This window comes from Nothoprocta perdicaria, unplaced genomic scaffold (assembly GCF_003342845.1).
Source record: "Nothoprocta perdicaria isolate Ctin4 unplaced genomic scaffold, notPer1 scaffold_3, whole genome shotgun sequence".
Taxonomy (NCBI): domain Eukaryota; kingdom Metazoa; phylum Chordata; class Aves; order Tinamiformes; family Tinamidae; genus Nothoprocta; species Nothoprocta perdicaria.
In genome coordinates this window covers 10,517,138-10,534,017 of record NW_020455532.1, presented here as the reverse complement: position 1 = coordinate 10,534,017, position 16,880 = coordinate 10,517,138, and positions in this window count along the sequence as shown.

The window sequence follows — 16,880 nt, the reverse complement described above, 5'->3', positions numbered from 1 at the left end:
AAGGGAAAGGGAAAGGGAAAGGGAAAGGGAAAGGGAAAGGGAAAGGGAAAGGGAAAGGGAAAGGGAAAGGGAAAGGGAAGAGGAAGAGGGTCTATGGGAAATAGCCCCTCTTCTGGTGTGACCGACCAATAAACCCCTACAATGGAAGAAGGCTGAGAGGTGATGGGCAAGGGCAACGTGCCCATGGAGTTCAGGGAAGGCTGTTGGGAATGCCTGACCACAGCTRTTGGAAAGAAAGCTGAATTTATCTCAACACAAGCCGGGCTGGAGGGCAGCCTCTGTTTTAGATAGAGAGCTACAYCAGTTGAATGCATCAACTAAAACTGGGTGCATCAGCTGGTTGATAGAAGTTTCTCCTTGAGTTAATTAAAAGAGTGTGAAAGTCTCCTTGAGTTAGCCAGACCAGCATGGTTGGGACTGCATGCATGGCTCAGACAAATATAAAAGTATATTTGAGTATATGAGTATAAAAAAAATAACAACTAACAAAACAATTTGAAAGAAYGCAATGGGCTTGGACTGGTTTCARCCCACTTATTCCAGTAACTGGGGATGCCCAGTGTCTTCACAGCATATTAAAGACACTAGTACTGGGAATCACATTTGTATTGTGATTCACTGTACACTGCAATTACAATTCTGATAAGGATAACTTACACTTCTATTGTGATTTCAATATATTGCTGTATCACTCTGCTCAAGCTAAATCCTATCTAATGTCAAATATCTTCAGATAAGTAAATTTGACAATATCCATAACTCTCCATGCATTGAATACCTAAAAGAAGCTAGTCAGACAGTATTGGATCCTGRGAACTAGAATCACCAGGGCTAATAAACTGAGGACACCTCTGATTGCTGATGTCAGCTGAGATCTACTTCAAAAGCCATTGAGTCAATTGAAAGTCTCTCATGGACATGAGAGGGCTTTGAATTAGAGCCTGAGGTCAGTCTGAGTTTAAGTTTACCTGGCAGTGGGCTTTGTAATCTTACAGCTAACTAGCCTCAATGTCATATGCTCAAATATCATGTACCAGCTCACTGCTTAAATTAATTTGCCCAGCTGGACTTACAAATAAAGCCGTTTTAAGAAAGCAGTGTACCGCAGAAAGCAATTTGTTTCTTTAAGATTTAGTACCAAATGTCTAGATTGATTTTGATTTTAGAGAAGGCAGCAACTGGCAAGGTGGGTAATTTGAAACTTAACATATTTCTTCTCACTAAGATCTAAGCACATTAAAATTAGGTGCAAAGTGCTTCTAATTTGTCAATCATTCCTTGCATAATTCTATTCCTCCAAGAAAATTGCCTGGGAGAGTGTTTCCTTCTTCCTTCCTCTCCTTTCGTAGCACTCTTCATTTGAGTTGAGCATGGCTGAGACAGGTGAACAACACCCCCGCACCTACCTTTGCATCTTCTCCCACTGTGCCAGCTGTAGCTTCCACAAGACGTGTTTCCCTTGCCATCTGCAGAAGAGCCGTGGAGACAGGGTAAAGATAAAAACACAACTCAATGAGACTTCCATCCCTAAGCAATTCTAATTCGTATCCACATTTAGAATACCCTTAGCAAAGGGTGGAAGCATTGCAACATCTTTGAGAAAAAAAAATGGGTCTTCTGATGCTTCCCATAAAGTCTGTTAAGTACAAGAAATTTCATGAGACAGCCTATTCTTCTAAAGTTTCCATCCCATGTCTATAGCAAAGGAAGTTCAGATAGGTTTCTGATTTAGAGCTATAAAATATATGGAGCACAACATAAAATCTAGGCAAAACGTATCAGTTCTTGGGTTTTGTCAAAAATGCTTATCTTTGCATCAGTTTCACAGATATATTTGGAAAGGTTCATAAAAATCTGAGCCCAAGTTTTAGGGCTGCATTTGATGCAAGCTATGCAGGCAGATACAGATAGTTTTCTACTTCAGGTCAAGCAAAAATCAAAAGCCTGGATGAAGTTCAGAGTCACATCAAGCTATGCAAGGAAAATCTGTGCTAAGCAACCCTGGCTTTTTTGCTCTGCTCCAGCTCTAATAAACAAATATAAAGGGTGTTTCATGGAGCCACACTCTGGAACTAGAGGATATTGGTCTAACACCAACATGTAGCTCTGAGAGAATATATCTATGTAGAACTGGATCATAAATTCTGCTCAGAAATTAAATGCACGAGTATTATTTACAATTCAAGACCTCTAAGCCAAGTCTGAGGTGCTTTGGAGATTCTACAGCAGCTGTCTTTTGTTTTTCAGCTGCAGGAATGCTGGCTTTGGCTTGATGACTCTCTGAGAGTGGCCAATATCAGCTGAGGGTAAAAATACCCTGGGCTGCTACTATAGTAACAGGTGTGAGATGCTAAAAGTGGATGGCTGCAGAAAAACAGAGATGGGAGAGCAGGAGAAATTCCTTTCAGTCATGTTATGGCCTGTGCTTTGAGTACTTGATAAGTGCCTGTAACTACAGGGTTCCACGTGATACCAGAATCACACCTAAAATCCATCACTACATTTGGCTCCTCGACCTCTTGGCAGTGGTGAAGTTCACAGGCTGATTACACGCTGCATGAAGTAGCATTTCTTGTTTACTTAGCCCAAATTTAGCTGCCTCTAATACTGCTGAGTGACCCTGTGATTATGAGGCAGACAAAAACGACTCTAATTAGTTAGTACCATGCACTTCAGTCTTAATCTCTGTCTCAGAGAGGTCTTGCCTGCTCCCTACTGATGGCAAGTGGATGATGAGCACAGAGCTGTACAAAGAGGAAGGCTATGGGCACCACAAATACTCTTTACTCAGGAAATATCAAGTGTTTTTTAAGAACAGAACTACTGTTCATCCTGCAAAACCAACAGAGCTGCRGGGAAACCAGGCAAACTCTCCCCTGCATCAGCAGCAGAAACCATTCCTGCAGCTGGAAAAAGAGCAYGGTTTGGTTTTTGGACATTGGAGTCTCACTGAAGCTCTGGCAGGGAAAGGGAGAGAAGGGGGAAAACTACCTAGTTTTGATTTATAAAATGAGCAAATTGATATGGAAGCCACAGATGGCGAATAAATATGGGGAACAGAATTGTCATTTGGCAGCCATTTCTCATGACCAATTTAAGAGGGATATGCTGTTATCTAGTAGAGTGAAGGGAAAATATATTCTGGGCAGCAGTTAGTCATTTAAAAGGCCTCATTGTTTCATAAAATATATTTGGGTTTAATACAAACACAATTAACTCAGCTTTCTAATATTGTGTTTGAACCGAACCCAAATTCACGTAGTGAACATTTATTCTTTTATGTCATTTATTGGTTCCAGGTTCTTTTTTGTAGGCTTGGATTTCAAAGGGATTTGCAACAAAGAAAGAACATTTGGGGTGACTTCAGCTGGTGCAGCAAGCTCCGTTCTTAAGCACTGTTTTGAGACGTGCCTCCAAATTATCTGACAAATGATATGTTCCAAATTAAGTCTCTCATTACCCAGGCTTTTCTATTGCTAAGTGCTGCACAGCGTCCGTCGTTATTATACTGCTGTATTTTGGGGGCTTAATAGGCTTCTCTTGTTGGGCCTAGCAATTGAAACACAGGATCTGAATCAGGCGAAATCAGCCGTTCTGCCAATTGAATTGCTGTGGAGCTACATTTAAATCCTTGTTCTGTGGTAGCGCTTGCTTTCCCAAGTGACAATTTCAATGAGATAAGGCTCTTGTCCACATCAGGATCTCCAGAGCCCTCTTGCTCCGGGAGCTTCTTCTCTCCCAGCAGTCCACACAGATCTCTAGTTCTGTTTAGAGAGCAGGTGCTTTGGATGTAGACATGGCCAACGCCTTGACACATAAAATAGCTTTTCTAAGCAAAACTCATCTCTCACCTCACACTGCTGCGTGACACAGTGGGCTGAGGAGCAGCAATCCCGCTTCCTTGGTTGTCCTTGCAGAAGAACCTTATGTTCTGATGCAGATCCTTCTCAGTAACCAAAGTGAACTGATTTTCTTTTTTTTTTTTTTTTTTTTTTACCAAAAGAAAGAGACCTATGCAGACTCTGTAATATGCTATCCTTCATCTATTAGTAAATCAGGACTGTCCATGTCATTACTGATTTGCAAAACACAGTTCTCCATCCCAGACATTAATGCTAATTAGTGAGATTTCTGCTTCAAATTAGTGACGCCAAAACTCTTTGAACTCTACACATGAAAAGAGCCACGCAAGGCCAAAGTGCTACTGTACTCTTTGGTCACAGTGTTTGAAATAGATGTTCTTTAATAGCTCTGTTTTCTCCTAACAGTTAGTTTGATCAAGGCGCCCCAGTGCACAGCCTTCCTCAGACGCACAAGAAGGCAGCAGCAGAGCTGTTTGAAGTTCCTCTACAATTACAGTCTTTGCTGATGAATCCTGTAGGGGAGAGGGTGTTGTTAGCACCTTTTGAAATATTTATATGAAGTAGTGCAAGTGGGGCTTTCAGAAGAACCTTCCAGTCAGGATCCTTGTGGAGCCTAAGATAGGTATCTGCACAGAGGTTTTTAAGTGCCTCCAGAGATGAAAGCAGCTTCTGATGCTATCTTCTTACTTACCACATTATCATCCCAGTGATAACAAGGGCAGTCAGGCTTCCTGACTTGAGAAGCCATAATGCAATTATTAGCATTTGTCTTTTCCTCCCCCTTCCCTTTCCATGGGTGTATGTATGGAAAATAGCCAGGAGGGAGAAGGCAGCTGAGGAGGAAAAGAGAGGCGTACTGGAATGCCAACACCATCCAGTTGGTTCCACTGTGCTCCACATATTAACACAACTGCTAGGAGACAAGAAAGTTCCTGCTTCTCCAATTAGGTGGATAAGGGAAATTAGGTGATAAGGGCAATTCATGGTGCTTGGTGTCAAGTGAACACTTTGCTGGACACCCTATTACTGTGGCTACCAGGATAAGGCAGAAGATAGAGAAGACTAGAGTGCTCCATATCATCAAGTGCTTGGCTTTGAGACACACGGCACAGGACACCCTCTGTGACTGAGCTGACCCATGCTGATGAGGTGTGTGTGTGGCTCTCCTCACTAACAGCCTTTCTGAAGTTTATTGCACTCACAACAAAGCTCAGGAAGCCGTGTCAGGAAACTGCTCTTGTGCCAGATGGTGTTAATCATCTCTGCATGACCTGGGAAGGCTGGGGACACGGTGCACAATGGAAAGGATACGGCAAGATGTATATCGTGCTGCTTCGATAATGCAAGGTGTGAAAAGAGCCTTCTGCAATAAAGAAATAGTAGTTGGGAGGATTAATGATGGTTTAGAACAGGGGGATCCCACTGTGGTATGCACATATGGCAAGTGTCTTCTCCACTTTATGGATGGTGAAATGAACACGTGAAAGAGGAAGAGTTGGCTGCAAATGCATGCCAGGATGGCTAAATGTGAAAGCGAAAAAGCATGACTTTTCAAAAGTACAATCTGATTTTCAAATTTTAATTTTTGTTATTTTAACCCTCCCCCMAAAAAAGATACTTAGATTAAAAGGTTAAATGTCAACCGTGTAAACTTGCTATAATTTATTACACATTAAAAACCTAAATTGCAGATAGTATATTTGGTTGGCACAAGCTTGTCACTGCAGATAAGCAGAGGTCAAGCCAACTCAACTCACCCAGAACTGATGTTTGCAGAAGCACTTACACTTGCAGTCACTTCAGCAAGTACTAGAGGACTATTTTTTTTTTTAGCTTATTCAACTTTTTCAGTTCAGTGGCCAGTTGACTCAAAAAGTCAAAAAGTCAGGATCTATTCAATCTAAGAATATAAATTAAGGATGAAAGGACGAGATCTGCCTTTGATAAAATCATACCACAAGACGAGCAGAAATACAGCCCTGCTGTACGGCACGATGGGGCATGGCTCAGCCTTGCCATGTCCTGCTCTGGTGGTCCTGCCACCACCTCCCTGCTCTTTCCAGCTCCTTATGGCAGCATCCCTTGTAGTCCTCAGCAGAAGCCAAGAGGTGCTTAATGTCCTCCTACTTGGCACCCATCCTCCTGGCTGCCTATTTCAGGCTGCCAGTACAAGCTGCAGTAGTTCCACACTGCTCAACCATGCCAAGAATATGCTCTCTGGTGCGGAGCTCGCTAGCCTGAGGCAAATATGTGAACTTTAGAGATCATCTAGGGGGAATAGTCTGAATTTAGATTTCAGCTGCAGCAGTAAGAACATACATCATTAAAGCTGCCTTTGTGCCAAAATAAAAAGCAAACACAGATGATTTAAATTGTGGCTCCCCACTGGTTTATTTAATCCCTTGGGTGGAAAGCCATCCACCTTGTAGGCAATGGAAGCTATGGATTCTTGACTCCCAGGTCAATGTTCTGTCTCTGGCACAGACCAGGGGACAGTGAACACTGCACATGATGTAATTTAGTAGTTTTGTGAGGTGAAATTGTACTAATGAAATTTGTATTAATTTGTACTAATGAAATCTGGTTCCTATAGCTTGGAGTTTGGAGTTTCTAATGGCTGAGGAGCGTGGCCTCTTCTGCAGGTAGGATAGACAAGACCTTCTCTGCAGGTAGGATAGGCAACATGGTACTCTTATACGTCTTATRGGTTTTATGTTCATGAGTGAGCATTTTCTTCTGCGAGAATTTGCGTAGAGCTTTTCTCTCCTTTTCTTTTTTTTTAATCCCAAAACTTATTTTCATGTAACTTGTAGAAGAGCAATTAGCCCTAAGATCTCCAGCCTTACATCAAATTCAGTTGAAATTAGCCAATGGCTTAGGAATCATTAGGGACACTTTTCTTCAAGCAAGTGGAGCCCCACCAGCTCCCTATCACCCAGACACTAGCAGTCTGCTTTGAATTATTACAGTAATACAGTAACCTAGATGGTACAAAGCCTACCATCAATGTAAGAATTGACTCCACATTTTTCTGCCTGTTTGATTTTTTTCTTGAAAGCGACAGATTTTGTTGCCTATGCTACCTATAAAAAAAAATACAATATTTAGTACGAAAGCAGATATTAGAAGGCAGCCCCAGATGAGTGCTTTGTGTGCAGGCATCTTCCCACATTTTGACAAACTCGTTTGACACTTTCAGCATTGGAGAGGTATTTGAGAGATGACAGCTGATTTAGGTCTCTGTGGCATCGCATTCTGATGGCTGACATTCACAAGCACTGCTAAGGAATTCTTCCCATCTATGAACAAATAAATAAAAGACAGAAGTAGAGAAAATAGACAGAAGTAATGCCACATCCCTGCTCCCTCCAGCACAGGTCCACAGGAGGGAAAGGGGGATACACATGAAGTCCTGCTGTCACTTTTGGCTGCTAAGTCGTCTTGTCCTCTGCTTCATGGAGCAGCTGCAGTTGGCCAACTGCCCAGGCTCTCTTTGGAGAGTAGGACTAGGACAACATTTCAGGTCTTCAGCACTACACACGAAGCTCATGTAATCAGTACACCACAAAGCAGACAAAACCTCTGCTGAAAACAGAAAAAAAAAAAAAAAAAAAGATCTATGTTGATATGTCTCAAGAAGGCTCAGAAGAAACATTCAGAGATAGCACAGACAGGAAAGTCCCTTAATAAGAACGTGCTTTGTCTGCAGATATACTTAAGTGGCTCAGCTCCTTAGGAACTGATTCCAAGCTCTAGTTTTTAATGCAATAACAGCTTCTTAACAAGGATTTTACTTCCTATTAGGGGATACTATTGGCTCTATTGAGGGAGCCTTCAACACATGCTCACTTTCTTTGTTCCTCTCAATGTCTATACTTCTCAAAGCATTTCTCATGGTCATAAGTGATAAAATTATTCCCATTTGCATTACAGCAAAGGCAGCAATGTTATACGTGTTCCAAAAGACCCATTTACCCATCCATCTGCCTTTCTAATGGCGAAAATACAGATGAAAGCCTGGCAGGTCGCCAAATGCCCAAGGTCTGAGAGCTCCCACCAAAGGGGAAAGCTGGATCAAGTATTTGTGTCTTCTCTGTGTGCAATCAGGTCTGCATTTGGGCTTCCTCTTCTCTGCTGGAGACTGAGCCAGTGCCCTGGCCCGAGCTCCAGGAGACCCTCCTGAGGATGCTGAACCCTGGGTGCCTTAGACAGGCAAGGAAAGATCCTTCACTAAGCTGGTCTAGTTCAATTGGCCTCGCTTCAGTCAATGCAAACCCTAAATGTCTACAGTCAGAGCACGTTTATCTCTAAGATTTGGGGAAGGGCTTAAGTGCCTCTGTGTCTTCTCCCAATTTCCTGGTAACAAAATGACCTTCATCCCTGTAGCTGAAATTGTAGCAGAATTTGAGGAGACAGTAAAGAAGAAAAAGCCTAAAGAACGTTATGTGAAAATAAATGGTGGGTATTAAGTAAGCTGTGTGTGAAAGTGGCTAAGAGGAAATATGCTAAAATTCCTGCTGAGACCTCTGAAGATGGGGATAAGAGGGTGAAACAGAGAAGGCTGCAGAAGGATATGAATATAATTGGGATGTGGTTGGAGCCGTGAGATCCGTTAAATTGAATTTCTGTTTGGTGTTACGTCCCTTGTATATGTTAATCGGTATGTGCTCTAGCAGTCTGATTTAGTGTTATTATCAAAGAGGGTTCCTTGGCTGCCTTTGTCAACGGAGATTACAAATTATTCCAGATAAGTATTGGAACTAAAGACCTTTAAAACTAATTGGCCATTGTGCAATCCCCTTAATATTCTTTCTTGTCTAACAAAAACTGAGAAAGCAATTAATGGCAAATACCAAAAACTCTGTACCTGTTCTCTTGCATAAAAATATGATTTCTATCTCCTTGACTTTTCCTTTCAAGAAGAAGAATAAAAAGAACATGGCAAATGATAATCTATCAATAGCCAAAATGCCCAAGAAAAGTTAAGTCCCAGAATAAGGCGTAAACYGGGAATGATTTAAGAATCATCCTCTCCTAGGCTTCCTTCAAGAAACTAGAATTTCCATCAAATCTACTTACTAAATAAGGAAAATTGGAATTTATTGAGTTTTGACCAGCCRGAGCTGTAAAACCTGGTGGGCTTCAGCCACTCACTGGCAGCTCTGAGAGGACTGTAGCTCCTTGGCCAAGTCCTGGTGAGATATGAGAGAATGGCAAGGAGTTGGGCTGCATGATCTAGGGTAGAGCATCCAGGCAGCAGCTGCTCAGAAAACATGAGGAACAGAGCAAACAGACTTTGGGAAGGGCTCTAAGGCCTCCTGTACCTCTCAGTCGTCTTTAATCAACCAGGTCCCAGATGCTGCTTGATGTTACTATTAATAATCCCCACCATAATCAGTTTACTTTGTTTGCATAATATTATTACTGCAGTCCTAAATGCCTGTGTSGGGGGAAACAAACCAAGTGGCAGATCATTAGCAGGTGGGATGTAAAGAAACCCAGTGTGAAACAAGGCAGGTAGTTGTGGGCAGATGCTGGGAACACACGGACCAGGAGGACCAGGCACTTGGAGCAAAGGAATCTCTCCCACCTGATGGGCAGCTCTCCTGTTATCTCATAACTCTGCCTCTTGAGCCAATTATTTGGGTCTGGCAAACTTCATGCCCTCTTTTACCTTAGAGCCTTATCTGCTTCCTTCGTTTGTCTGTCAAATTTAATCTCTCTAGATGACTCGCATTAGTTGCTAGATCTCTGCTTTATTTAATCCTTATTTCATATGCATCTGCATAGAAAAAGCCCAGACACTGAGCCTGACACTTGGAAGGTCAGGAGAAGATTTTCAAAGCTACAAATATCTCACTGGCCTCATTGTTCAAGCCCAGTACCAAAGCTGTGAACATCCTCCTTGAACAGCTCTTGGGGATTGAAAAAARGGAAAAAAGAAAAAAAGGTGTCATGAGTTTCCAAGTTCTCAGCACTGGATGTCAGCTTTGCATTGCATTGCCACGGGCTGCGCGGATGCATAGTTGGCCATGAAACCCTTTTARCATCACTGTAAAGGCAAACAAACATGAAGTGCATTATAGAAAGACAGCCGCCACCCACAAACCCAGATGGCCATTTACCTCTAAAGAAATATTTCCTTAACTACTGCTTTTAAAATTTCTTTAAAATTTAATTTTCAATTTTTTGCTTTCTTTTTAAAGTATTTCTTTTAAGAAATAAATAAAATTAAATAATAAAATTAAATAATAAAATTAAATAATAAAATTAAATAATTAAATAAAATTAAGAAATAAAAGTATTTGTTTTAAAGAAATACATCTTTAATGAGTTATTGCATTTTATCAGCCTCCTTTTTCCTTATGAGGAAGAATCTTTGCCTTCCCCCAGTAAAAGGGATCTTAGGAGCTCGCATTTAAATTTCAAGGAGCTCTTAGGGATAGTTGCTAATGGTTATGCTAATTGGCATAGGGTCTGAGTGACAGTAATGTCCTGGAATGATTTGCAAATCACATTTTCTTGGAGCTTATTAGCAGACTCATTAACTGTACAACAGTACATTACTTTCAGAAATTCAGATCTAAGCAGAAAATTAAAATTATTTGCTAAATGACCTAATAAAATTGAATAAAATGTGCTGAGAAAGTGAAAACGGAGGTGTATCAAGACTCCAAAATTTGGCTAAAAATAATTTCCATTTCCATTGATGTTTATTCCACTTCCTCCCGAGGGTACCTGTAGCCCAGGTGAAAGCGAGTTAGCTGCCTGTTTAGGCATGAGAACAAGGAAACCAAATCAGCAGTGACAACAGCAAAGCCAGCTTGTCACACCCAGTGCCAGTGTAAAGAATTCCTGCAGCCTTGGCCAGGGCTTTCTTCCAGCAATGCATCTCCTGGGCCTCCTCCACCTGTGTCTCTCCTTCTCTTTCCTTCTTCTACTCTCCTAGAAAGGAAAAAACCCACCAGTCATAGTTGCCTGCTTGCCCAGTTAAATCCCATCTGGTTGCAGAGGTCCTGCAATAATAATAATCCAAAGTCTCCATTGGGAAACTCCTTTGGAAATCAAAGGGATTGTTTGAAGGAACAAGAGTCCAGCTGCACAGCGTGACTCACAGGACAGAAACTACGAAATCTCTAAGGATGAAGCTCTGTTATCCCATCTCCTTCTGTGCAAATAAAGAAAGGGGTTTCCCTACTTTCACAAAATGCACCAAGGCAGTTCAATGAATACAGATGTAAAATGTTGCAACACTAACAGCATTTTAATGCAGGTCATAAATATGAATTTCAGTGTATGTACTATATATTATACCAAAAAAATATGGTCCTATATCAAAATAGAAGAAAAATGCGAAGCTTTCTCAGCGCACATGAGCACGTAAGGCTCTGAAGATCCCAATTCCCACTCTTGGGTAGACCGAGCTTTGCATCTGCAGCAGTTACAAATGAACACCYGGATCAGCAGCTTTACCTAATATGCACCAGGCATCTGCTTCCCTAAACTTAYACCCTCAAARTCTGATCTTCTTGAGAGCCAGGTCTAAAATATCCACAGTCAGTTCTACCCTCTTCTTTTTTTTTGATTATCTTGTTTTGTTTTGTGTGTATTTGTTCCTGTGGGAAATATTAGTTAAAGAAGTTGTGAAAGTCCCATTATTAGCACATTAATGCAAAAACAGAGGAAGAGATTTTTTAATGCAAAAACAGGGAAACTGATCAGATACAGTCTCGGAGGCAAATAAAACCCAGAAATCTTCGTTAACCTTTCAGAGAACTTGGTCTTAGCCCCATAGTCAGAATTAAATGAGCTGATATCTGTTGGCTCTGGATTTTTATTGAGAACTCTTAAATGTGTCTATTTCAGAAAATCTCAAGCTGTAGCAGGAAAACCTGATGAGGGTACAGATTTCTTGGCACGCTGAAATACTTGAAAAATACTCTCCTGTTCCCTGTTTCTCACAGGCATTGTTGTGCTTGCAATTTATGTTGGGGTTAATAAAACACATTCTGGTTCATGACACTTTACAGTTTGGATTTTTTTTTTTTTTTTAATGCACATAACAGCGAGTTTTAAATACAACCCATGGGAATCCTTTTCCGTTCACGAAATCTGAAACCAGGAGAGGCTATTTAAATTTGACACTTGTCAACCTCACAAATCTTTGCTTTACGAAAGAAAATCTGATAAGGTTGAATTGAACTACAACGAAATACTTAGTTTTGGTGTTGTTTTTTTTTAACAGACAGTTCAAAAGAGCTTAGAATAGGTTTAAAAAACTGCAAATAGAAAGAAATACTTTCATGTCATAGAATGCCATGTTGGCTTGAAACTGGGATGCCTGAACTTGGGATACKCTCATTCCATCAAGAAATCCCAACCTTAAAAAACATTATTCTAAACACTATTAAGTTTTCCCATGTTTATAGCATTCAAATATAATGCTTCACACTCAAGGTTACTTTGCAGTGGCATTAAGAGACAGCAGACCTGCCCTGGGGGAGATGCTGCAGATCTCCAACACAAGTCCAAGCTGGGAAACCATAGGGGATGCAGGGAYGCAGGAGCTGATGGAGACATCAGTCCCTGGAAGGCTGCTGTTTTTCTGGATTATACCCCTGCATTACTCTACAACATATAGTTGGCTATTTTTCCTGAAAAATAAAAGAAAAAAATAATAATTAAAAATAAACTGTCCCACACCACGTCATCATCTGCAGCTGGAGAAGGAGTCAGTGGGCCACTGACCTCTCCTATCAGTAAACTATATGTATTCCCATGAGAGATAATTTCTACCAAGTATAATTGCATTCTAGCACAGAAACTGTGTTTTCATCTCAGTGGGTCCTTTGGAAGTGTTTTGCTCAAATATGCTGGGAATGCTGTTTTAGTCCACAGAATTTTCATTTAATGTGTTTCAGATATGAACTTCTTACAAGCCAGTGAGCAAATCTAGCTTGGAGAGGCCAAATCTTCAAAGGCCCTGGCAAGAAAAGGGTGGGGGGAAATAACWAGCTCCAGGGAGGTTTGGTCTTTAGAAAATCCCCATACATGCTCCTTTTCCATAACATGACCAAATTAGTCATATTTTCTCCTGATAAATAAGAAGAGTTGCTGTAATGAAGAGCGTGGGAGCCTGCTGGCCCTGCAACGTGAGCTACAACACAGCAGGATGTCACTGGATTCTCTGTCACAAAATATCACCCGTTTGGGCTGCCTGGCAAAATGTTGCAGTAATAATTACCTGGGTTGCAGGAATGCTGTGAGGTCATAGACATGCAGAGGATCCGTCTCCATGAAAATCATGGAAGCCAAGGGCTCTTTTCTTTCCAGGAACAAGCAGCTCATGGAGCACAGGGATGCTGCGTGCCCCACTCTGCCCTACGCAGCATCCTTTTATGCCCAGAAAATTCCTAAGGCTGCAAACTTCCCTCATTTTCATCTTTTCCAAGGCATTTAGGTATGAAAACTAAAAAACTCATAGAGTTTTTTTGTGTCAATGACAAAGAGCATTTTGATGCAAGGCTAAACTTTGTCGATGCTCTATGAGATGGAGCTCAGATTTCTGCCTGGCACCTCCTTGGGCCGAGCATTCCCAAGAGTGGCAAGAACCTGCTTGTTCCTTGCCTCTTTTTCCTTGGCAGACAAATAGAAACACAAATGGAAACTCACAGAATATTCAAGGTTGGAAGGGGGCTCTAGAGATCAKCTAGTCCAACCTTCCCGCTCAAGCAGGGACACCTAGAGCATGGGGCATAGGGTGGCATCCAGGTGGGTTTTGGAGACCTCCAGAGAAGGAGACTCCACAACCTCCCTGGGCAGCCTGTGCCAGGGCTCTGGCACCCTCACAATAAGAAGTTCCTCCTCACATGGAGATGGAACTGCCTGTGTTTCAAGTTGTACCCATTTCCCCTACACTAGAAACTCCTACGCTACAAGAGGACCAAAGGGGAGCTTTCCTGAGCTAGGAGGATGAATAAGAGTGAGAAAGAGACTCCAGGTTCTTTAAAAGTTGACTTTCAATGTATGAGACCTAGGAAACCCAGCAGTGCTGTGCAATACATTGTGTAAAACAGGTTCAGCTGCCTCTTTACACTCCCTTGAGCTTTCAGCACTCTCTGGAAGTCTATGGAGACAAAGCAACTGCATGACAGAAACTTGCTCATGGTGCCTTTCATCCCAAGCCCTTTTCACATTAGTGACCCAGCTGTGTCTCCAGCTGAATTTCCATTTGCCTTCAGAAGTTGCTCAGCACGCTGGAAAATCAGCCTGCTTGTTTAGGAAACTGCATGCAAAGTTAGGAAATCAGMAGCACGCTCCCGCACTTGAAAATGTCATTCTGGTTTGATTTCTATCTCCCCAGCTTTAATCTGGGGAGAAGGAAACGGCTGAGCCCAGCTGCAAATTGTGTTCCCTGGCAGGGGCTGCAGCTGCAGCACCAGGCACTGCTGTGTCGTGGGAAGGGGTCCTGGGAGCAGCACCRTTGGATCCGATTCTGCATCATCTTCCCAGTGCTTCCACGGACGACCATGACTGGCTTGCTGCAGGAGGTCCCATTTTCTCAACATTTTCACTCAAGGCTGCAAGCCACAACCACTGTTTTAAAGCATTCAACCTGTCCGGAGGCAGCAGTATTGAGATAGTTTTTAAAGAAGAAATAGCTGGGACATTCACCCTGTTAAAGGTGTACCCTGAGTGCTAGCAGCCCACCGAGTCAGCAGAGCTGTCCCTGCAGCTACATCCTTCCACCACATTCCCATTGCCTGCACTAATAAAAACAAGGCAATAATTTTGCTCCTGTGATTGCTGTACTGWAGCTTGTTTTTTATCCCAGTCTCTTATCTTCTCCATTCAGAGCCAGTGTATCTTATTACTTTGCAGCAAACATGGTCAGAGATGAAAGATTCTGTCATATATTTTCCCTCATATTAAACCACAAGGCTTTATCCTTCTCTTTCATTTTTCAATCTTGGACTTTATTGTTTCTGACTATCTCTGCCACATGTGATTTCAGCCTTTGTGTGGATGTGAATATGTGCATTTCTCTATTTATCCTCTTTATCACAACCAAACAAGATTGGGAGCACTTTAAAATAACTGGCCACTGAATGCTGTTTCATCAGTTATTCTTTGCAATAACCTTAACAGGGCAGACTCCGTCTATGCAGATACCAGAATAAAACATTTTTGAAGACTTGCACTATCCCTACACTGTCTTGTTGCCTGTTTCACCTATAAAAGTAAGTCACAGCAGGAAAAAACGACCCAAGAACAGCAGCACCAGGCCAGGGAGTGACTGCTCCAGCATGGTTACAGTGGAACCAGAGGAGGAGAATCCAGGCAGGATACAGCAGGATGCTCTGAACTGAATTCTGGCCTTCCTACTAGGAGCTAAACACAGTCCAGCTGCAAGTGAGGATTAAACTTCTTGTGCAGTCAGTAGCACAGTTAATTATTTTTCCCTTTGCCTTCTCCTGTCAGATCTCAGACTTGCTTMATGGTAGACGGCTGGGCTTGCTCCCTCCTCAGCAGGCATCAGTTAGAGTCCTGCTGAGGCAGAAATAGGGGTTGGAATGGTAAGCAGAGTTTCAGAGACTCTTTAAGTAATAATGGTTCATCTACTTAATTGTACTTTGAGGGTGGGAATGGAAGAGAAGCCAAAAARGTCAGGATGCCTAAAAGATTAGTACTTTATTTGAGTTTAAAGACGTAATTTTGAGTTTAAAGACACCACCTAATTTAGTCTCCTAATGTCAGGAGCTGAGGTTCCCTAGCCAGTAAGTGATACCAGTTGGTTACTCTAAACTGAGACCCAAGCTTCATCTAAACCATGACACTTGTAAGAGCTGCCCAGCCACTTCCCATCCAAGTTTTTTCTTCTTCTGCACTGTGTTTTGCCTCCCCTCTGCTTTCCAGAAGGAAGCCAGGGCATGTTTCAGCCACCTTCTTAKGGTCAGCCAATGGACCAGCATGAGCCTGTACCACTGACCAGGCTCATCCTGCCACCAAGGCAGAGTTTCGGCACACTTGACATAAGCAGTGGCCAGGCCCACAACACAGATGTCCTGAATAATTACTGAGAGACCATTTTTGCTCTACAGACAGCTTAAATGGTGGAAAACACCTTCATCACCCTCAATGGTTGGAGTTCGGGCTGATTCTGAAGGGCTTAGGGACAGAGCTTGCACTAACCTAGCATAGCTCCAGTAATTCCAGCCATTACCCTCTGGTCCCTCAGAGGAAATAAAAGAGCAAAGGGGTCCTGTTTGGCAGTCTTCACATACAATCGTGGAAAGCCAAGTTCTTTCAGGGCTGTGTTCAGAGATTATCCCCTTTTCCCTTGGGACATATAGACCATGCACAGGGATCAGCCCATCACACCAGTGTAGCTTTCAGCAGGGACCAGCTGCACAGAGGGAAGCCTGTAGCTTTTCCACAGATGCAGAATTTTCTGGGTCACAAGGAGTCCACATTTACCTGGCTATTTTGCCTATGCCCACTCAGCATTTAACTAAAATGTGGAGTAAGAAAGTCTGGAAGAGGTGGCCGAATGGAGAACACTGTTRGTTTTGAATTTCTGTTCTCACCTCTGTCTAATTAGTATCAGTAGGGTAGTTAATAGTGTGTTCACATTAATGACATGCAACAGACAGCTACTATAGCTTTGAGAATAACAACAGTTTCACCAGAATACTAAAAAGGACAAGCCTTTTGCATCACATCTTGATACGGAAGATGTAAAAAATTGAATTTGGATTTAAATGATTTTTAATATTAAAATTATTTATGCTAACATAGTAATAGGGAGCAAATATGGGTAAGATTGTACCTGTGACCTGCAAGCACAAGTGCACATGAACCATACTACAAGCTGGTCCAGTTTTGTCCGGAGAACCTGAAGGTACTCAACACACCCTTGGTGCACAGTTAAGTTATTCATAGGTCTAGTGACACAATTCAGTCCACTTTTGGTGGAGAGTTTCTGAAAGTCGATTTAGACTCTTTATAAGCCCAAAG